Source organism: Caloenas nicobarica, chromosome 3, assembly GCF_036013445.1.
Source record: "Caloenas nicobarica isolate bCalNic1 chromosome 3, bCalNic1.hap1, whole genome shotgun sequence".
Taxonomy (NCBI): domain Eukaryota; kingdom Metazoa; phylum Chordata; class Aves; order Columbiformes; family Columbidae; genus Caloenas; species Caloenas nicobarica.
In genome coordinates, this window is record NC_088247.1 from 116,889,206 (window position 1) to 116,913,147 (window position 23,942).

A 23,942-nucleotide genomic window follows, 5' to 3' on the forward strand; every position below is an offset into this window, starting at 1 on the left:
TGCAGATCAAGGATTTGTACTCAGATGCTCGTGAGCCTGGAAGACAGCGAAAAGGGAAAGAAACAGTGTGGTTAGGCTGCCTGACTCACTGAACTGTGCTTAAATGTCAGTCCCACAAAAGTGCTTTTACTACATGTGGTCCCTCACCCAAACTCTTTTGCCCTGGATAGCAATTCCTATATGGTAGAGAGCACATCCTATGTAGTAGAGAGTAGAGGATTGTTCAAGGTGGTGCTTTATTTCTGTATTATTAATCACTGTCGAAGAGCAAGAATGCATCCTTGTCGTGTTCTTTGAGGAAAAGCCTTCCTTTTTTCTTAACCTTTCAAATGCTATTCATATCAAAGCTGAAGACTCGGGAGGTGTTACTTGCTACCAGAAACAGTCTTGAGACCCATTCATTCTTCTCTAGAATTAAAAGCCTTAACATGAAGGAGGTCAAAGTCAAGCCTATGCCCCTCATGTCCTATATTTCAGCTGCATCGCTTGTGGGGCTGGATGCTCAGCTAATACATCTGCAATGAAATTAAAGGCAATGAAATGAAAAGCAAAGAAACTTTGCAGATTTTTATCAGCTAATGACTTGTCCACCATGCTATAGTTCAGACTCTGAAATAATATTTACAGCTAGGCTGGGAGAAGTTGTCTACCTGGGAGAATCCTTCATTTTGGGAAAGCGATGGCAGGACATGATATTTTCAACTTCTCCTCAAAATGGGTCAGATTCTGAACTTCGTTATCCCTCTCAATACAGAATGATGCCACTGAGCTCATCCTAACCAGAGATCAGGATGTGGCCCATTAATCCTCATTTGGGTAGGGTTTCTTTTTTGTTATAAATTTGAGCCAGCTCTGATTACTGAGCATGACTTGATTAAGAAAGGCGGGTCCTCCTACCATCTGTCAGGTCTGTATAACAACAACACTGGCTTATTTCTCTGCTTGATTCAAGCACGGCACATGGCAAATTACTGCTCACTGAATGTTAGATTTGTTCATTGCAGGAGAACCTAATCCCAGGTGCAGAGGAGGTGGGGAAGTTGTGGGGGACTGCAAATAAACAGCCATAAAGCACATGCCGTCATACTCGATTACAGAAAGAGGACAAAGCAGCCTGTTTCAGCAAAGGTTCTGTAAGAAGGCAAAACCCAGGGGCTATTTTCTGTCCTGTCTTTGCGATACGTGCAGCTTTATGAAATAAGTCAGGGCAGAGCTTGGCTCTAAAATTTTAACAATAATAACTCGGTTTAAATGGAAGTTGTTATCTGTTGGAGATTAATCTGTTCCTCACTTCGACAGCGCTCACTGTCAGGACAAGAGGAGTGTGCGCTGAACAGGTACAGCTGAGGGGCAGGGAGGTTTTCAGGATCACACCCTGTTTGTGTAGAAACTTATAAGGAAAGGAGACAGCTCCTTCCATTCTTCTGCAGCTTCAACAACAGATTTGCCATTTTTCTTATCTGAGAGAGAATATGTGACCTTCATGCTTTTGCGTTAGCTGTGCCCTCGCTCGTGGTTGCTTTTCCTCTTTGAAGCTACAGCAGGAAGAAATCCATCTCCAGGAGTCAGCCCTGCAGCTACTGGCACAGCATCTTACTTTCATCACTGAGCACATCACCACATCCTTGTCAGAGGGAGACTGACATTTCGTGATGGGTCACACAAGGTTTAGGAGCCCAAACGTGTATGCTGCAGGAGAAGCCCACCCGCCTCTGCCAGCTGCGTGGTCACAGCGGTGCGAAGGACCAAGCTTAAGCAACTCATCTGCAGCCCCGGCTGATGCAAACACAGGGCTTAATTTCACGGCTGATATTCAGACTGATATCAGGCCCTTCAAGGATGCTCATAAACAGCAGTAAGTACTCTTTACAAAACAATGGCACACTCTGAGGATTAGGAGGAAAAGATGAACCAGGAATTGGTCTTTTCTTGAAGGGCATGTGAGAGTGCAGCTAAACTCTCAAGGCCACCCCAACCCTCCCACTTTTGCATTTCCGTGGCCTTTTGGGGCACATCATGCAGCTCCAGGAAGACGCTGCTCCTGATCAGCAAATGGAACATGGTTGTCTGAGATAAAACCAAATTATTTCAGTAAAGATCTACTCTCCGAACTCCTGTCCCACTTGGCACAGGCTGGCACTAGCACTGGTCACTGCTTCACAAATTGTGATTTTTTTTCCCAGATCGAAACAAAACTCAGCGTTTAAATATTTCTGTCACAGTCTCTGTGACAGAATACCAGGATCAAGTCTGTGCACCTAGTTTTATAGTATCTAGTTAAAATATTCTCCTCTGCCTGGATCCCTCGCTACACTTGTGCTGACAGAATAGCAAAACTGAGCTTTAGCAAAAATCAGGACAATTTAGATGTGACTTTAGGAGTGATCTAATTGGTATATACATCTAACTGTGAGGGGAAGGAACCTGATTCTGTGTTAAGTGTGTACAGTAACATCTCACTAGCTGTAAAGTGGGAGATGATGCATCAGTGAGAGGACGGGATTTGGTTCAGTCTCCAAGCACATCCAGTGTGAGCTGAATGATTTCAGACATGTAAGCAAGTGAAGGTGACATGAGTGCTTCTACTGACAATAATGAATAATGCAGTCTGTTTGTCAGTCGCCGCAGATAATAAAAACTGCACAGAAAATTCAGTTCTCAAGTAGATTCCAGCCTGACTTTTGATCTTTTACTTATTAATTTTTTATCATGAGCCAGCGGTGGTATTGGGTGGTGCAAAAAAAGAAATGAAGTGGAGAAATGGAGAAACTTTACGATTTTTCTCAAGAGTTCTCCTTCTCAGTTAGGCAGAGCCATCAGTTGGCATCTTAATGGCAAACGCATCCTATTTTGCATGAAGCTAAAAAAGATGTCAGAGGTTGTAACCAGGGAGATGTTCTGTAGCAAGTGATTGAACTTGACAGGTTTATTGAGATTGTTTGGTATTTGTGAAGTACTTGGAATGGATTGAGAAGCAGCAAAAAGCATTCTTCCAGACAAGTCATTTTACATCAAGTTTTAGTCATAAACAAAAGTGCCCCACAGCAGTGCTGATTCGATTTTATTTAACAGAAAACCGTGCACAAGAATCAATAAAGGTTACTGATTTGCACACAGTATGATAAACCATATATATTTTGAAGATGGCTGGGAACGGGTTTAAATTTTTTGTAGGTTTTGCAGTTTAAAATGGGGAATAGGATAGATTAGAGATAGGATTTTCCTTGAAAAGGCCCATTTAGACTGAAATTCCATTCCAGTGTCATGGATTTCCAACAACAAGCCCTGTTATCAATAAATCTTCTCTGTAGAGAGCAGATTTATACATTTTAAAGGGAATCATTTCTCTAGAGTACAAAGAAAGAGTCTTCCCTCTATGGTGCTTCTTAGAAACACTTATATATAGCCCTCTTGATGTATAAAAACATTGAAATTGGATGATTACTGGAATGGCCAACAAAAGCTAAAACGTAACGGATTTGCTCTCACTGATTACCGGATGGACTTTGAAAAGCATAAAGTATTAGTCTGTCTTTGGTCCCTTTGAAATCTGTAGCTGTTTTAGTAAAACAGGAACAGATCAAAGATACTGTTGTGCACTTTGGGGAACAAATTCCTTGTGGATTTTTTTTTTTTTTAAATAGCTCGTATTTTGCATTCTATTCTCATTCAAGCTGATTTGAACCAAGTACCGAAAACCTATAATTGCCATAGGAACCCCCAATATGACTGGAAATAACCTCTCAAAAATGTTCTCTGTACTTTCAACATAAACTACATTTTATTTTGTCTCGAGTCACTGAGGATATGACAGATTAGAAAACCCAAGTTGTGAGGTAATACGTTAATCTCTTAGATCTAAAATTTTGATTAAAAAGAAAAAGTTGCTGTAGAAGTTACAGCCACTTGCACACATTCACTCTATTTGTGTTTATACTTGCACTAATTGTATATACAAATGCAAGCTCAAAATTTCAGAAGGACCTTGGTTTTTCCACTTCAGAAAAGGAAACAGAAATCCTTTGGGTTCAGGCATGATGGTCTCTTAAAAGGAGACAAAAGTCCCAATGTTGTTACAAAAACCTGTGTACTTCATGTACCAAGCTGTATTTTGTGTCTTCCAGACAACACAAGTCACTTCTGGGACTTGGGTGACTGACATAAAATTCCTTATCAACCAGTTTTACATGTTATGCCAGTGCTCATACAGTAGCACAAAAGCAGACTAAGGATTAAACAAAAATACAAAGAGAGTCTATCTAATGGAAATGCCTATTACACTTTGAATTCTGCATCTCCTATTTAATAGTGTTCAGATACAAAAAAGAATCTCATAGCGAGAACGTTATATATCCTTGTGGAGTTATACTGATGTCGAAGAGAGACCTACATATATCCCCAGAGGATGAGAGATACAATGAGTGACCTTTGAAAGCAAATATTTGCTTCACAGTCATATAAACACTTCAATGTAATAAATACAGGAAAATGAAAATGCTGCGATTTACTGTGGTGAAGGCAACACTGCAATAAAGTGTTCTTTTTTAAGCACTCTCCCTGTTATTAAAGGACACATCTATTCTTCCCGTGGTTATTTGTAGCCAGAGGATGACTGCATTGGCGTATTCTACTAAAAAAGTCAAGAGTCGGTCAATACCACACTTTATACTTCTTTCTTGTAGGACTGAAAGAGCATTACCGCAGTGGCACGGCATTAGTAGAGCCGCAGCAAACCCAAAGGGAAACTTTGGACTGTGCATGTCAGGATGGGTGTCGAGCCATTTAAAGCTGGATGTTGGCTTGCAGCCACTCTCCTTTGACAGCATGCATTTCTCCTTTCATGTTTAATCTGGTTTTTGGATGAGGCGGGTCATCCTCACCTCCCAGTGTTGCCTTGCAGTCGTTCGTTTGGCTCCCCAAGTGCTGTACAAGGCATGTTCAGCCACAACGGGGCCGGGCACAAGGCAGTTCTGGGGCCGTATTGGATCCTTCTCTCAAGGTATGCGTCCTTTTCCCTGCTGCATCTCCCCAACAGCGTTCCCTGCCCAGCAGGGAGCCCTCTAGAGCTCCCACATTGGCCATGTCTTTCACCACCTTCACCAGCCTTCCCCAGACGGGCTTTTTGTGTCTGGGTTATAAGAAATGCACTGGCATTAACCCCAAAGCTCAGTCTAGACCAGAAACTGCCCGCTGATACCAACAGGGGATAAAATGACATCAAAAGTGAGAACCCGCTGCAAAAGGATGCTTAGATACCAACAGCTCTGTGTGTTGCTGACACCAGCATGTTCCCCCTGAAATTATGTTGAGGATGTGGCGGTCAAAAGCAGGTCCCAACAGAAAGCCAAGAAAAGCGTGTGTGTGCTGCCCACAGTGGGTGTGACAAAAAACAGCTGGTCAGAAGTTATTTAAGGGAGCTGGCAGAATAGATTTTATCAAACATAGGCTCTCAGCAGTGGCCCCCACAAACTCTTAACTCTTCTGGGTTTCGACTTCTGTCATCTCCATTTCACCCAGAGTTCACCAAAATTAATACTGCCTGTAACAGAAACATTTCCTGCTTTTGCTCTTATTGTGTTTTAATTGATCTGAAAGCACTTGGAGAACAAATCAGCTAAATTTGTAATAAAAGATCCTATTTAAAGATTTTATGCTATTGCATAAAGTGTAACAATGACACATTACTCAAATGGGTTATTTAGATTTAAATTTTAAATAGCGCTGTAATAAAATCTTGAGGAAAGTCTGCTTTTTATACCAATTCTGCAGCACAGTCTGTTGCCTGGATATAATTTATTCACAAGACTTTCAGCAAAGTTCTTATTTCCAAAGAAACATCCTTGTTCTGTTGGTGTTATCTATTAAGCCAAAAAGCTGCCTCTGTGTTTCCATGGGGTACATCAGCGGCACTGACACTTCATCTCTGCCCCACAGTGTGTTGCCTGCAAACCTTTGAGCCAATCTCCACAGCCCAGTACAGCGATAACCGATTTTACTCTGATTTTTGCTTGATATTCAGTAGAGAATAATGCCTACTAGTAAGGGCTTGTCAGGGATCGACTTTGGAAAAGACAGGCACCAAGATCTTGCAAATCTGAACTCAGGAGAAGCAGGCGATTCCTAGTTTGTCGCTGTCTTCCTGCATCACCTTAGACAACTTATTTTACTCTCTGGGTTTGCTCGTGTTGCCTGAAGATCAGTGTCTAGAGCTACATGAGGTGCCGTAGGTATTTTGTTTCCTGCTGCTGGCTGTATCTGTCAGCATTGTGTAGACATCTCGGATACCCTCTGATGGAACCGCTTGTCCATGTTTAACGACAGAAACCATCTCCCATCTACACAATACGGATAAAATTATTTTCCTTCCTATCTTTTCCTTTTTTTTTTTTTTTTCCCTACTTAAATTGCAGGTGTTTCAGGGCATGGAGTGGTACTTGGTTTGGGGTCATCTGTGGCGCGGGACAACAGGGGCTTTTGGATAAATGCCAGTGAGCATGATGTGTATTCTCACACTGCATCTCTGTGTCAGAACCCGTATCTCGCTAGAATGAGAACTCTCCAGCCAGAGGCCAAAATGAAGATGCTGAAGTATACTTAGACAAAATTATGACTCCTGACTATTTGCCGAACGCATTGGAAAAACTAATTGGAAAGCAGTTTTCCTATGGGCTTGTGTTGCTATAATGACAGAAAGCTCAATAAAACCACTTCTTGGCACGAAGGCAATTACGCAACATAAATGTGCTACCGGGGGAATTGCTGCTTCTTGTAAACGTGGGCACCTCAACCGCTGGCGAACCCCTGATCGTTAGCGCTAAATGAGCGTCATTGTGCGTGTACACGGTTGCAGCGCAGCGGAGAAGTTGTGTTGACACAACCGCTCGGTGCGTCCGGTTTCTGCAAACAGGGAGGTTCTCAGCAATACCTCCCACGCTTCCCCAGGGCTCTGCAGCCGGGGGCAACGGCAGGTGGAAAAAGTTGCCGTTGAGATTTCGGAGAATAACAGGCGGTCGTAAAAGAAATGCCTGGAGCCACCTCATCTCAAGACAAAGTGAGTCATTGTGTTCGTGTCAGTTGTCAGACTGCACTGCTTGTTTTATTAATATGAGGCTCCAACATGTGCATGTCGCTTTATCAGGCTCCTGCACCAAAAAAAAGAAAAGCACAGAGCAGCCATTTTGTAAGAATTTCACTTCAGAGTAATAACAACTTGACTTTCTGTCTATTTTACTGCTAACAAAACTGCTTTAGAAAATAAACCTTTTAGTGTGTTATCTCTTGTTATCTCTTTGCAGTTATTTCTACAGCTTTGTACCCACACATTTTCCCTTTTTTTTTTTTTTGTCTTTCAAACAGCAAGAGAAAAACATTGCAGACAAAAATATTTGGGTTTTTTCCCTCTGGGAGAACAACCAGCCAGAGTGGTGGAGGGTGAAGAAAGGAACCCTCTTACCAGGAGTGGGCACCTTGTCTGGAGGGAGCTGCCGGTAGCACAGGGGACACTGAAGGGAGACCTGGCCTGAGCAGAATGCTGTGAGTAATAATTCCCTGCTCTCGCAGGTAACTGCCTCATACAGCTTCATTTATAATTATGCAAGCCGTGTCCCATGACTCCCTAAGTTTATCATGTTCCCACTAGTTTTGTGTTCAGAACGTCACTTCTCTAGTATCCAGGAAACATTTCACTTCTAGCACAAAATAATTCACGGGCAGAAAATATCAACTTGCTCCTGTGTTGGTCTTGTCCTGTGACTTAAATAGTTTCTCTCCTTCCCTGCTCTCCTTCTTTCTCTCTGTGAGGTATACAAACAGCAGTCATAACCTTTCTTGGCATTTTTTATGACAAGAAAGATCGGACTCTGTTAGTCCTTGCTCGGTAGATGGACTGTTTGTTGCCTGATCATCCTGGCAGCTGTTGGTTATGCTGGTTCCAGTTTGAATTAGTGTTCTCTGGAAAAGGGTGGCTGGCATTTCACAAGGTATTTTAAATGAGGTTTTGCTTGAAGGGCTTAGTGCTTCCCCATCCCTCCAGGAGAGACCTGCTCCAAAATATCCTACAACCTCACTTGCCATTTGCATAGCTGGATCTTGGCGGCTCAAGACAAGAAATCCAGGTATTAGTAGAGAGGATTAAAGAAAATGTCTGGACTCATGACAAAGCTATTTACACTCTATGGCCAGAATCTGGGAGAAAAACAAAAGGCGTGTGCTTAGCTAGTGGACGAGATTTCTGACCGTGTCACGATTTTCAGTGAAACTTACGTCCTGAATTCATTCGGGTTTTTCTCAAAATACTCACCCAGCATCACTGCAGCAATGAAAAGCAGTCAGCCTCTCTTCCCTTTGATTATATTCCAGCCTGAGTTTCTTTACGTTTCTTCTAAGCCACTAAATCTGATTAGAGGCCAATTTTAGAAGCTAGGGGTGAAAGTCACGCCACATCTCAAGTTGGAGGGAGTCTCACTGCTGCCATTAGCAGGGTCAGCCTTGCAGGTGGAGCTACCAGCCAGCAACGTGCTGGTAGGTGCTGGCAGTGTCTGGAGGGTGAACAGCAGAGCGTGTGCGTGTGGGTCTGTGTGCAAATGCAAACCAGGAGTGGTTGGTGTCTTAAATGCTTTTGTGTCAGATGTTCATGGGGCTCTACCTGCCCCCTTCTGTTTCTTCTAGAGGAATAGATGGATGGATGGATAGATAGATGGAATATATATATATATATATATATATGCGTATTTATATTGGAATTATTGCAAGACGATTATCAAGGGATTCAGGAGAGAGCGAGGTGGGGGAAAACTGCGTGGAAGATTTTCCTGGGGAGCATAAAGTGAGTTCCCATGAGGCTGCGTGAGGCCTGTTGCATTTGCTGTTCCTATAACAGCTTTGTGGAAAGAGAGAGACTGTTGCCTTCGTACAGGCTTCTCAAGAGTGCCCAGAGCTCCTGGTCCAGCCTGCTGCCTCCATATACACATCCAAGCCGTTTTCACATCTCTCGATTTAATTTAAATATCCCCTCTGTTGAGCATCCCAAACCAAATGATCTTTTGGGGCAGGAGTCAAACCTGGGCAGTGACAGGGGAACCAGTATGGGGCACAGATTCCCCAGGAAGCCAAGCAGGACCTGCATCCACCCTTGGCTCGGAGGACCACAGGTGTTCACCACTCATCTGCACCAAAGCATTATTGCTCCTTTTCCTCGCTGTTTAAGAGTTGCTCACAGACAACAACTGCAAAGTGCAGAGGTTTTGCAGGTGGTATGAGGCACGTCCTTTCTGTGGGCTCTGGGAAAGGGGTCGGTCGTAGCCTGGGAAGTCAGTGAGCAACAGCCTATTCGCTCACATCTCTCCCGCAGAAGCTGGATCAATCGGATTCAACCTTATAAAGTCACTGTGATACAGAAGCTGAGCTGTATCTGTGCCTATTAACTACCCCCGGGTACTGCAGATAGTGTCTGTGAGTCAGGAGCGCTTCAGCTACATAACAGGTAACGCAGCATGAGAAAATCACAGTAACTCAGCCCTGTCTGCTCATTCTTTTGCTCTTAGTGGGGATGTCTTACACATCAGTGTGGTAGCAACCAACCGGCTGCTGTTGGTTTGCATTCCTGGGTGAAGGGTCTCTCCCTATATTTTCATAAATCGAGAGAAGCAGAGCCAGTAGCAACAGAGAAAGTGAACTGAGTTTCTGCAAGAGAGAATTAAATGTGAGTAGTTGTTCAAAAGGCCTTACTCCTTGCCTCCACACTAACTCTTCTCTGCCTTTGCAAAGTCAGTGCAAAATGCCACCATCTCAGAGCAGTTACACTTATATTATATGCAGATCAAATCAATGGCAGCAAATGCAAAATGATCCAAGAAAGCAGGCAGACAGCTGAAGAAGGCTAAATGGATGATAAAAAGGAAACCCACAAACTGGAGGAAGATTATTTTTAGGCTAAATGGATGATAAAAAGGAAACCCATGAGTATTACAGGAAGAAAAGAGCACTTTTGCATTGCCCTCTGTCACAAAGTAGAGCTAATTTCTGCTGTATTTTGCAAAAGTTTGCAAATCAGGGGGAAAATATGTGGTGATTTTATTTGATTTTAAAGTGATTTTTTTAAATTAAATGAATGGAACAGTGAATAACTCAGTCATTAAAACAGCCACAGAATTCTTCATTTGTATGTTAAAAAGTGGTTAATTGGGTACTCTCCCTTCTTTACTCATCCTGATGCTTTTAGGACTGGATGAGACAAGCTATGAGTGTAACTAACACTTTGACGAGCTTAGTATGGAAAGGCCAGTGATTTTAGTAGACAGAAAAATACGGAGAAAGATTTTGTGGTGAAAGAGCAATAACTCAATATTTTAGTTTAAAAGATTGTCAGTGACATAGTTAACAGCATCAGCATCAGTGTTGCTGTAGCTTTGATTTCAAAGCGATAGACAGAAAGAAGGTGTTCCCCTGATGGTGTTTGTTATGGGCTGTCAGCAGACTCAGGCAGGGAACATTTCGTTTTTCTCTGCGTGGTTTGTATTTGCAAGATTTCTTTCCAGCTCAGGACTCACACCTTCCCCTGTCTCTGAGCCATATTACACCAGTAAGAATTTACTTTTCCCATGCTGAACAGGACTCGATAACTCTGTATTTGTGGAACTGAGTGCTGCACAAACCCCACCGCTTCACTTCTTCTCAGCATTTGGTCTTAGTTTTATGCTCCTTTTAGCTAAAGGGCTGTGGCTTCACTGTGGCTTTTTTGGGTAGGTTTCACTGGTTTTTGGTGCATTTGTGTGGGCTCTGAGGCACACATGTGATGCCAAAGGACACTTTCTTCTAGCAAGAGTTGGTAGTGTAGATTCTGGCTTCTGTAGCTCTGACCTTAACTTAAACACAGATGAATGAAAGACGATTAATGCAGCTATTGCTGTATATAAACATTTTAATAGGGGAGTAAAATTCTATACACTGTGATCATGAGGGTATTAGGAATATAAATGTACAACTCCCCCTATTGAGATGTATTAGCGATAAACAAAGCAATTAATTATGTTTATAATATTCATATTTTCCTTTCATTTCTGCATGATGGTAAAAGCGTGGCCATGTTTCAACCAATGGACTGATATATTTTTAGCAGAAGTCTTCTTTAACTAAGTTGCTAGGGTCAAATCAGCAGCTGACAAAATATAAGCATTATGAAACTGGCCTGATTATGTTATTTGTAGAATGGGATTTTTAACTGAAGAAGGGTGATTTTTTCCGTCTACGAAGGACAGCAAAGAAGATGTTAAAGGAAAGATCTCATTGTCTTTGAGAGTCTTGGTTGTCACTGATTATTCATCTTCTTTCCTTTTTCAAATTAAAGAGCCTTATCATTAAAGAAACAACTTCATTATCCACAAAGCAATCTGTCTGTCTGTCTGTCCATCCTTCTGATCATTATCTCATCCAGCATTTGAAGCAGGTAGTGGGAAAGAAGGGAGCTTGCCACTTTGAGGTTTTTCCCTTGTGCAGGCAGCCATTTGTGGCGAGGTACAAAAAAAAGAAAAAAAAAAAGGAGGTTGAGCTTTCTGAGGGTGCTCCAAGTTACCCCCAAGGATGTCTTTGGTTTTGCAGACCAACAGCCACGTTCTTGGCTCAGGCTTCACTTTCTGCCATATCCAGGGCAGCCCAGCCTGTCCCCGGCGCCACTCTTCTCTACTTCGTGCCGTGGTCTCCATTGGGGACCTAAACTGTGGGAGCAGGAATCAAAGCTGAAGAAAGTCCGTGAGCTTTGAAAAACTTACTCCCTTTCAAGAAAGAAATAGAAATAGCTACAGCCACGTTATAAAAAGGACCTTGCTTAGGTTTTAACTACCCTCATTCTCTATATGTAGGTGATACACTGATAGACATGTGAGTATGTAAAATGCAGCTGGCACAATGTAATGACACAACAGAGTATCTTTTTAAAATGCAGCTTTTATGGCCAAAAGGCCTGGGAACCCAACTTTAAACCAAAAAATCTTTTAGAGATCTAAATTTTATGATTTAAAGGCTCTTTTATAAAGTCACAAGGACAAAAACTTTTGCTGCCATTAAACAGCTCATCTCCCTGAAGTTTTGCGGATGCTATTCAGAAAAGGGAGAGGATCTGGCTGCTCCCCTCACTGGGCACAACTGGGAGTTCAAATGAGGAGATCCTGGTGTCATATCCACTGTTCATTGCCAGTGAATATTTATACCAAAACCAATAAATAGGGACTTACTGTTTAATATTTATATTTGCAATGCACTTACAGTTATACAAGTCAAATATTGAAAATATCTGATGTTTTTAGGCTAAGTAACAAATTGTATTAGCCACGGGAATGCATAATAGCACCCCACAGATACGCAAAACGTATTCGCTCATTTTCAAAGGCCACTGCTGCTTTCTGATTCACACCTACAACTAATTCCTGTCTGCTACTCATTTCCCAGGAACCAATAATAGAAATTCGAAGCGGCCAAGGGCACACACGCACGCTGGCTGTCCCTGGTACAGGGTATGAGAACTCCTCATTATTTATTACAGGCTCACAAGGCTGATTTAGAAACCTATCCTTCCTCTGAAGTCCATTTCAGCCTTCATGGACTGATGAGAAAAAAACGCAGCGTGCTGCGCCAGTGAAGATTGCCCAGACTTGCAGGCGAGGATTTAGCTGTACTAACACAAGAGCACAACTTCTATTCTTTTTTTTTTTTTTTCCTCCTTTCTTTTTTTGTTGACCAATCAATTCAACAACAGGCTGGAGAGTGCCTGAAGGGCATCGCTTTCAACCACGTGATTGGCAGATTAACAGAGAGGCTGCAAAATCCTTTCCGCTCAAACTGTTTTAACAGACGATCAAAATCTTTCTCTCTGCGTGGGGATTTTTATTTAGCTAGTTCTTTTTATTCAGTTTGCACATGTTTGCGAAGGAATTAAGGCCTGCAAGGGCACGTGAGGTGGCCTGGTTTGGTTTCTAACCTTCCCCTTTCAATTTGCGTTTGGGAGTAGGAATTTTTCCAGTTCCTTGTGGGAATGTTGCCTCTTCCCTGGGTCTTATGGTTGCATCATTATTGGTTGAATATCATCAACCCACAGATGATGGCTCTGAAAGGTCAGAACTTAAAACATTTTGCAAAAGCTCCCTCTTTTCCCTGCTGAAGCTCATGTTGATGTTGAGACGGATGTATTGAAACAGGCTGTGATACAATCTGTAGGGGACAGGCAGGAGCTGGGTAGGTCCTACGTGGTTACGTGAGATTTACAGAGCTCTGCTGAACAACACAACATGAGACTAAATTTGATCACTTAAATAAAATAAACGACAATTGACGGATTCTTGAGCCCAGCAGCCTGGCTACCAGGAAGCTGATGTGCTAACTACTTTGCAGCATAGAGGTGTATGGGGATTTCTGTTGAAACTTGTTATATTTAATGCACAGATCTCTGAGGTATGCAGGTACAACTACTGCTAAGGGCAAGAGCATTCACTCTTGTAGCACAGAAGTGTTTTTACTGGAGAAAACAGGACTCAAAAAAGAAAAAAAAAAGCTGGGATGAGAGCAATTCAGATATTACCAAAAGCAATGGTGAGAATAATCTCAGGGAAAAAAAAAATTAATAGCTGACATTTGAGAGCAATAATGGTCTGGTCACAAACAAGTCGCAGAATTCAGCAAATACAGGATTTCCCCAAAACTGTGCTCGGATATTCCCACAGTCTTACTCTTGAGATCCTACAGCTCCAGATTTCAAGCAGGGGAGCAAAGTGTGTGCTGAACAGCTGAGGGCAGAGGGATTTTGCTTCACTGCCTGGCAATGAAAGCTCCAATTATTTTTTCATTTAAATCCCTAAACCTTTTTCTGCCATCACTGGAAGCTGCATAGGGTGACTTTGGGCCTTTAAGACCAGAGGCTTTATAAAGAGCTATGCCAAAATGAAGGAATAAAACATTCCTTGCAGTGGATGAATAGTGACAGCCAATCTGCTTCTTCTAAACATTAAAACGGTACTTGTTTTACATCAGAAAAACAGGATTTGCCTTCCAACCTCTACCTTCATTGGACTCTCATTTATTTAGGCACATCTGCATTCATTCACCTGAGCACAAATCCAGAAAAAAATCTAGGTTTCAGCTGATTCCAGCCCTCTCGATGAGAGCAGAGCTTGTCCCAAGGACAGGCGACTATTGACAGCGCTGCCTCCAGAGCACCGTGGAGATGACTCACCCAGACTCAGCCCCCAGCAGCCTGGAGCAAGCAGCACCATTGCTCACCAAGCTGCAGCATGACAAGGACCACGGGGCAAAGCTCGTGATGAGACCGAGCTGGGGGGGTACAACTCATAACACCGAGCACATCTGGCCCAGCACAGTCTGTGACACAGAGGAAGAGACCCTTATGATCATCGAGTCCAACCACAACCTAACTCTGGCACTAAACCTTGTCCCTAAGAGCCTCATCTATAAATGTTTTAAACCCCTCCAGGGATGGTGACTCCACCACTTCCCTGGGCAGCCTGTTTCAGTGCTTCACAGCCCTTTCCATGAAGAAATGTTTCCTAATATCCAATATGAACCTTCCCTGGCACAACTTGAGGCCATTTCCTCTTCCAGTATCAGCCAAAATATCTTTATTTTTTCAGCTGGTTTTAGTTTTGGAGAGCTCTCCCTTTGCTTCTGTCCCTTCTCCAAATGTATGTTTGAGGATTTTTAGAAATGGGAATATTTGGAAGACAAGAACAGTACTTGCTAATGAAGTCATTTGTCAGTAAAATAATTCCAATCAAAAATACTGACATGCCTTACTATATATTTATAGATACTACTCCTGTAAGTAAAGACAGCAGGATGGGGCACAAACTTCATTTGAATGTAATCCAATTTAAATCTAAAGCAATCATTGTTTTCTTTTGTATTTTATGTAATCTAAATTCCTTGGTAAAGAACCAGCGATTCTTCATTTTTGAGCTAAGAATAATGTGGGAACAATTCTGTGCCTGATGCAGAATGTGTTTCCAGTAAGCAATGTTACTCAGTTCAGAAATTTCAGATTGAACTGCTTTCACGGTGCTGACACTTATTTCCCAATAAGTGAATAAAAAGAGGGACATGACTTCTTCCTTCATGAAACCCCAATGACACATACAGCAGAAAATCCGTGCGGTGTAAGAGATCTTGTAGTGCAGCTGCTGCCTTCATACTTAACCCAAGGGTAAGTTGAAGACCACAGGTTTAAATGAAGTTACCCTCTTAGGCTTTGAAAATGCATCTAAAGAGCACATCTTGAGGACATATAGGCTAGACCCATCTGGTAGACTAAAAGCCCCTTGTTCAAACAAATGAAAAAAAAGCCATTGTTGAGGAAAAAAATGTATATTTATGCCACTTAAATCAGTGAATGGCTTAAGAGAGCTTTGTAACTCGATTTCACCCACTGTAAGCATGGAGCCCTGTGACTGACAGCCAAACTCTTGTCTGAAATGCCCAAGGCTTAGCCCAGATATGACGTTGGATTGGCAAAGGCATCAAGCAACGTCTGTGGTCACAGCCCTCAGGTCTCCTCCCTCATGTGGTGAAATACTGACATGCTTGTGAAAAAGCTGCACTTCCAGGTGACCTTGAGCTGAAGAGAGCAGGGGCAAGAGATTTATTTAAGGAGCTTGTGGGAGGGGCATGCTCTATTTTTAGAGAAAAAATAATCCATTTGGGGAATTTATTACACTTTGGACCTGGGCGGCTGCCAGAGATAAGGGAGCACCCTCTTCCTCAGAGGGATGTATTCCAATCCCATTGTGAGCCTTCATGTTTTCTGCAGCACCTGCCTGTCCTCGCTGGGCTCTTCTGCTCCAGAGCAGCCTCATCAGCAGTGGAATGCCTTTCCCCTTCTTCCACCGCTTGCAACCAGACCCACAAATCTGTCTTTTCCAGGGAGTCACCTCCTTGCCCTCGGCAACATCCCCTGGTTCCTGTGAACCAGAGGGCACTGCAGTCTCTGCAGCGAGTGACTCTGCTCGAGCGCTGCTTCAAAGGCTGAAGTGAAGAGGCGGAGAAGATTTGCTGGGTGTTAAACTCGGACCAGAAGTAAAGGGCATAATGCAGTATCCGTTTTAATATTTGATACAAGGAAGCCCTCTGCCTGTCTGCTGCAGTATCCCGAGCCATGCGGGGACCAGGTGGCCTTGCTGGGCAAGAAAAGCCCCAAGAGTGAGTCCCTGGGGCAAGGAGAGGGGTCAGGTTGAGCAGCCCCCTTCCCCTGCAGCACCTGGCAAGGCTTTGTGCCCTATCCCGCTTTTGTTCAAACCCCAGGTGAAAGGAGGCACAACAACAAGGTGGCAAATTATTTATTTTCCTCCTTCCCTTTTCCATACATTCCCCATTCCTCACCATGAGGCTGCCTCGAATCCAGGTTAAGTAATGCATGATAGCGGAGTCACGAAAGAGACTAATTGCTTTCTTGGGTTTCATAAGACATTGAGGGTAATTGCTGTCTGAAACTTCAGCCAGGCCCTGGATGAACACGAACATCATCAATGCCCAGTAGGCAGCTGGCAGCAGCCTGTGACGCAAACTTAGCTTCAGTCTGAATTTCAGACAAGCCAAAAATACAGGCCGTGATTTAAAACTTTGTCCTGGCATGTGGAAATAACTGTAACTGTGGCTGAAACTGTCAAATGTGGAAAATTAATTTTAGATTAATTCTGTGTTTAAGAAAAAACCACCAGCTTGTGAGGAAGGTCTCTGCACGCCTCTTTTTCTTCACTGCTGGAAAGCAGCAAAGTGCCTTGGGCTGGGTGAACTGAACTATTGCTGGGTTCATTGAGGGAAGAAGCATTTAAAATCTGTCTCTTCTGGGGACTTGACCGAAGAGCCTGGAACAGGTTACTCTCTTTTTAATGAAACACTCTAAAGATCCTTCTCCCTGTCAGGCTGAGGTGAGAAAGAAACTCCTGCATAATTTTTCTCAGAGGAGTTTGTCTTGCTTCTACTGAAGGAATGAAGTCTTCCTTATGAGCCCAGTGATAGCAAATGTCATAGTAGCTCATATTGATTACCTTGTCTAACTATAGATATTATTTCCATAATGAACAAATCAGTATTTATTCGTATTTAATAATCATTCTGTGAAAGCAGAGATTTCCCCTGTTTATCGATCGGTAAAAGAAAGTTGTCCGCTACTGAAACGTGGCACTTCCTGTGGTGCATCACAATATGAGTCCACTCAATGCAAGTCACCTGTCTCAATAATACCCTGTGCCATCTTCTTCTGAAGAATGTATAAAACTCCCCAAGATGGAAAACAGTAGACCAACCCATCAGTCCTCAGTTAGGAGCTGATTAATGTCAGGAATGTGATCATCCACTAGGAAATTTCTCCTAGTTATTTTATGTGTCTAGGCCAGGTTAGTGAATTTTTCTATAATATACAAATCCTAGTTCTTTGGCAAGCCTTGCTGCTTCAGACTTCCTCTAACTTAAAACAGGAATAAGAATTTAAAAATCTACCCCAAAGATTAATGAGCTTGTATTTCCACAACATTTCAGTTGGCTTTAAGCTAAGCACTAAGCTCACAAATAATACAGGCACGGCAAACGCTGCTTTATGGCACAGATATGGAGAATGGAGCAGAAGCCACATATCCTCCCCTCACTGTATCTCAGTGCAACAACAAAATTCATGTGAAAGCTTGTCCCTGGAATTAATAAACACATTGAACTGCAGCGCTGGGAGCATTAGGTCAGGAGCAAATTAATGTCATTGAGCCAGTGAAGCTTGATGAGGTAAGGCACGTGCCAGGTTTGGGCTGCTGAGAAGGCTCCTTCGTTCCACTGCTGCTGAACACTTGCCCTTGGTTAGCAGATATATTATAGTGATAGTAAGATGTGAAGATGTCCTGTCAAAACATTCTGCCTCCTGAGGCAGCGCTTGAAACTGTTAACAGATTAACAGAGCCTTTAGGGGGCCCTGCCCAAGAAATTACCCCACCCTGAACAAAATCCAAAACCTGCGTCATGTCACTTATACTCATGCAAGAGGAAAAGCAGAGTTGTTAAGTATATTTACCCTACCACCCTCTTGGGCGAGAAGTCCGAGCACTGGGATTTACTGCCTTAGCTCTTCCGTGACCACTGAGGAGTGGTATCAATCACACACTAAAAGCCGGTGGGCAAATCACCAGAAGTTCATGGCATGAACAACTGCTCATGGAGACCCAGCAATGAAAGTGGGTACCTGTCCTCTGACCCTCAGTAGTTATCCGTTCCCAGGACAATCTCTAAATATGATCAGTTTGAAAGCTGGACAGAAGGAGATCACAAAATATGAGCCTTTCAGGTATCCTGCAAATCACCTCCCAGCAAGTGCCTTGACGATCTTCCCTGATTGACCCGTAGCCCATGCAGGGCCACTAAGGAAGAGCAGTGCCCGTAAGCTTCTTTTCTTTTAAGACACCCCAAGGCCCACAAGCAGAAGAGACACCGAGCATGTGGAAAGGCAGGGGAAGAACTGTGTTAAGCTTTTCCAGCTGTTGTGGTGGATGCTTTTGTCCTGTGAGAGCCTGACACTTGAGCAGGTGCCCAGAAGGCACCATAAGGGATCAATTACAAGCATATGCTGTGATACAAGTAAAGTACAGAATTCAGTAGGACACCAGTATTAAAATATTATTTCTCCAGCTATTTGGTTGGTTTGTTTGTTTTGGTTTTTTTAAAGATGCTTCTTTCTGTAGCATGGCACAGCATTTGCTATTCCAGAAAATCTAAGTTTCAAGGCCGTACCTTTTATGCTCAGTGCTATTTCCAGAAGAGACAGGGACCTGCATTAGCAGCTGCCAACCACAGCTTCTATATTATCCCAGACATCTGATGCATTGTCTCCAGCAATGGCTCAGCCATAGGAAGCCAAATCAGCCTTCATCTGCTTCGTCTTTTCTGAAAATGGGATGTAAACATTTCCCACTTTCACTACATTTCTGTAGCCAAAGTTAGGAGGCTAAAAAAGCTTTTTTAAAATCTCCAAAGCAAAAGAACTTTGTCCCCTTGTCTCTCCAATTCTGATTGTATATCAGTATTTCTTGACTCTGAAGTCTGTGATCAGTCTAAATGCGTTAGGGGGTTTTGGACTAAACAACGGTGCAAATGTCGTTCTTCAGTATAGACTATTTGGCAGGAGTAGAACTAGACTCATGCCAGACACATAGATAGACACAAGTAAGGAAAGAAAATGAAAAAAGTTTGCTGTTTCATTAGAAGTGTGTGATATACTGATCTTAAAAACTAATCAAATAATGATCAAAAAGCTTACTAAGATGAAAACTCTTCATTTCAAACATAAATAGAAGCTTTGCAGAAAGTTTAAAAAGTGCAAGTATTTTTTTTCTAATAATCACTCTTATCCTTTTCAAAGCTTTGACAAAAATGATTCATTTTATTTCTGCTAGCAAATAAAATCCCTGCCTAGGGATCTGACTACCTTATCACACGTTCTGTACCCACACTTAGTTAACCAGCTGCTCAAATAAATGCAATAGATTATGTTACTCCTGGAGGGAAGTTTACTCAAAAATCTAATTCATCACAAACAATAATGATTGTACCTATCAGAAAAAATATTTGTGTTTTTACATAAGCAAAACTGGCAATATTTGTTTTCAAAGTGACAACAGATAGTTGCAACTCTTTTCTTCAATTTATCTTTTTTATTGTGTACTAGAGAAACCTCATGCTTTATCAACTTACTTCCTTAGCTCATTGTTAACATCGATAAAGTTAATTCTTCACGTGGTTTTACAATGTGCTTCCCATAAAAATGGTACTTGTCCTTTGCTTTTTTATGCGTCCTAGGCACAAACTTCAAGAAAAGTCAGAGGCATTTGCAGTAATGGCCAACTGAGCTATCGTCTGACCTAGAAATTGAACTTCTTGAATCACAGGCACAAGTGAATGGCTTAATTTCCTGTGACATCTGCAGTTACATCTGGACATTTCCCTTTGGTCCATCTGTGTTTGACAGTCCTGCAGTGTGTATCATTTGCTCAAAGAATGCCAGATTGCTGCTCACCCTTATAAGTCCACATGTGTACATCTTCTTTTCCTTTGAAGAGAGGTCCTGGCAGTTCTGTTAAGAAATTTTAAATAGTGGATCACATGCCTCTATCTCAGCTCAAAGTAATCCACCCCTGGATTGAGATAGACACTTTTTTGATCTCATGCATCTTGCTTGCTGTGTCCTATCTTAAAGTAACCATGGGGCCATGAGTTTTTGAAAATGAGACGGTCAACCAGGCAACAAAACCTTTTTACACCTCACTGGTTCAAAGCCGGTTTCATGGCTCTTCCCTGTATTACAACATATGGCAGCACAGAAAGGGATTTTCTAAAATTCAGGCTGAACATCTTTGTTCCAGCATTCTCAGCAACTTACTTAGAATTTTTCATGTAAGCGTATCATGCTATATTAGCCTTCCCACAATTGCTATTTGTTCCTCTGTTTTATTCGTGGCAGAGCTGAATAGCCTGTCGTCTTCCTTTAGGAGGCCTTTCAACAATGTTAAAGCATCTATGAGGAAAGTTATAATCCAGACAAGCTAAATCACTGTCCTAGATATTCTTCTTTGCTTAATGTGATTCTCTGCGGGCTGCATCTCTTGTGACTCTTGCTAGTGACAGTTGCTATTTCTGCAGAGCTGAACATCATCACTCAGCTGAGGAAATGTGACCAACGTATATCCAGCTGCAATTCTGCATTTTCAATAGCATCCCCCTGTTGCCTCAAAACAGTATTAGTTCACACGCCTCTGTTAAGATTCCTATCAAAAATCTTGTGGACAGAATTACTGGAACTAATGCTTGCCAAAACATCACTTTTTGAAATGTTTAATTAAGAATATTCATAGAGAGTAAATTCTGAATTTGAAACAAAAGCTTTTCACTCTTCCCACATCTGTAGCCCTCGCACACTCAGTAAGGGAGCAGAACTCCCTCTGAACAAAATGGAAATGGAAGAAATGCAGCACAGGTGGAGCTTCAAATCTGTGTAGTGGGCAGTCTGAAGATCTAGAAATTATTTTCTGAGAAAAGATTCACCAAATCATTTCAGATTAAGAGGAAGTCAAGAAAAATAAAAATTTGCGGTGAGCATTCCCAAAACACGGAAAAATGTTGGGGATTTCACTATGTAATTGGTTTGCTGCAAATTGTTCTCTTGCTTCTTCAGCTGAGTCACACCTTGAGAGTTTCTCAGCCATGGGATGACTGAGGTGCTGATGAACCATTTTTTTCAGCCCCGGCCCTGCTTTGGACTTAAAAAACTGATTCAGTAGAGGTGAGTCAGTTCTGCTCTGCCGTGATGGAGAGAGGACTTGACCAAGTTCTCCTTTAGACATACGATGATTCATAGCACAATTCCTATTATGCTCAGATGATTAAGGAGTTTATAGAACAGGCTGTGTTCGTGCCTTGTACAAATGACTATGTTCGTCTATATGTAACTTCCTCCTTAGGTTCTCAGTCAGTGAATTAAATTATCATTTACCCTGAGATTTGGGCAGGGGTTGTGCTGTTGGTCCTTTGTGGTGAGCAGAAGACCGCAAGTGCAGCCCTTGTTTATTAGGGCACAGGACGAATGGTGTTCAAAGCTTCTTGAGCCTCCATCCTGCTCTGTGCATGTTGTGCTTCCCTTACAGAGCAGGAGCAGCTCCACAGCTCATCTTCTGCATAAAACACCTATGCATTATTAAAGTGTTTGCACTTAAGACATTTGCTTTTTGAATAGGCTCCTTTGTTACTGTGCCCAGAGAGTTTAAAAGTGCTTAATTACTGCCAAAAAGACCTTCTTCTTCCTCTTAAAGTGTGTTTTTTAGTCAGTTGTTAGGATCTCTACGTGGTGTGGATCAAGTTTGCTCTTCTGACTGCAGTGGTGCTGTACTGATTTACCCCAGCTAAGCGTCTGGGACTAAATACTGAGCTGAAATGGGAAGCATCCTGCACTGAAACAACTTTCTTTTCTTGTATCTATTGTTATTTCAGCTCTGTAGGATGTCTTATTACCAGCATGGTGTCAGCTGGAGAAGGTCTGGCTGATAGGACCTGCCCATGGCAGGTTCTTGGCCATCCTATTGCTAACAGTCTGCACAATGGTTTCCAGCATAAACCTATAGGCCTTTATGTGTCAGGACACCCCTATTCCAATGCGGGTCTAAAAGACTTTGCAAAAATGTTCTTTGTTTTTTTACTTTCTCTTTACCCACTGAAAGTGGGGATGAGATAGGAAGAAACATTCTTCCTACCCCAGTGAAACATAACTGCAGTATTTTGAAAAATACCTATATGAAAGAATTGCTTTCTCAATATAAGAGCTGCCATTTTTCAGTAACAACACCATTAAACCTGGAATTGTTCTGATGAAGCTCCCTGTTGCTCTGGAAGCTGACTCAGTCAGTGCCGTCCCAGCACACAACCACGTTTATTTGGCTGCTCTGGCGAGCTCCCCTGTCCTGGCGGCTGTGAGCCAGCCCAGGAGACATAGAGCTTTATGATATGTAATTGTAGCTTGTGCTGCTGGACAGCTTGTCCTGAGCAAAGCAGTTACCCATGAGACACGATCTTCAGAATGACTGGGACTTTTTTCCTTTCTCTCCCTCGCTCTGGCCCATAAAACCATTCATCTGAGCAACTGCTTACAAACACGAGTGCGGTGTTCGCAAATCCCACCTTGCGGTGGGATCTTACCACTTCTGGTGGTGCCCTTTTTATAGCCAACCACTTTCATTCTGTCTCATGTCTTCAGCTGTGAAGCAGTAATTTAACCCCCCTTCTGGCACTATTAATTTGCACTGATAACTTCATGTCTCTTCTAAAATAGGCTTCTATTTATAACATGCTTGAAAAGAGTGCCTTTTTTAGGCTTCCTAGCTAAAAGAAAAAAGTCTCTACCTTGTGATATAACAAACACTGATTTGCTTTTATTTTCAATGTAAGTGCTGCAGAGCAAGTGCATGTCTCAAATAGCGCAGTGAGTAGATAGCAGTTGTTAATATTTTGCTCACCTATTTGTCTCTGAAACACTCGCTGCAGGGGAACAGTCCCTGCAGTTCTCACAAATACTGGCATCCCGGTGTCCATATATGCATCTATAAGAGTTCAGTGTGGCTAAACTCTGGCTCGTTCTTAATTTTCTCCTTTTCTAGCAGGGCATGAACAGCGTAAGGGTGCACTTCTGCATGCTCTTTGCATTTTAAAATGCAAATATTGAACAGAGGTTCTGTCTTCTAAAGGGACACAGGCTAGATTCCAAGAGTGAGAATGTTTTATAACCTAACGCTTCAGGGCACTTTTAAGATGCTACCTCCAAAAACTTGAGTATTGAAGTTTACATTTTATGTCTAGTGAATTGGTTTTAGGACGCCGATAGGGAAAGACATCAAGAAAGAGAATTAATGAAAATGTCCATCCAGTCCTTCATCTTATTTTAGTCTGCCAGGCTTTCATTTTTCTTCGTCTCTTTTTTTTTTTTTTTTTTCCTCATTACCCTGGTTATGTTCTTCACTTTCTTATTTTCTTGTTCTCTTCTTCAGCCTTATTGGTACAGTTGATCATTGCTTGGATAAGATACAAGTGATTCGTCTAAGTCCTGGATTTGGCCTATCATGTTTGACAATAATGGAAAGCTTGGTTAAGTTTTGAAGGGTCTCTGGCTTTATACGAGAAGTAAATTGTTTTCAGAAATGTAAAAGATTCTGGCTGCAGGCATGAATGGAAGAGCTCTTCATCTGGAGAACAGCTGAGTGTACAACACTTTTCTTGGAAATGTCACCACAAAAACAGGCTAGACCACAAAAAGAAGGTAAAGAAGCTGAAATCTGTAGACAGCTCTGGAGTCCCACCTTCTGTGCTTGAAGACCTCATCTCCAGCATCACGGAGTATGTCCTGGCCACTGGATCAGTGTCTTATCTCT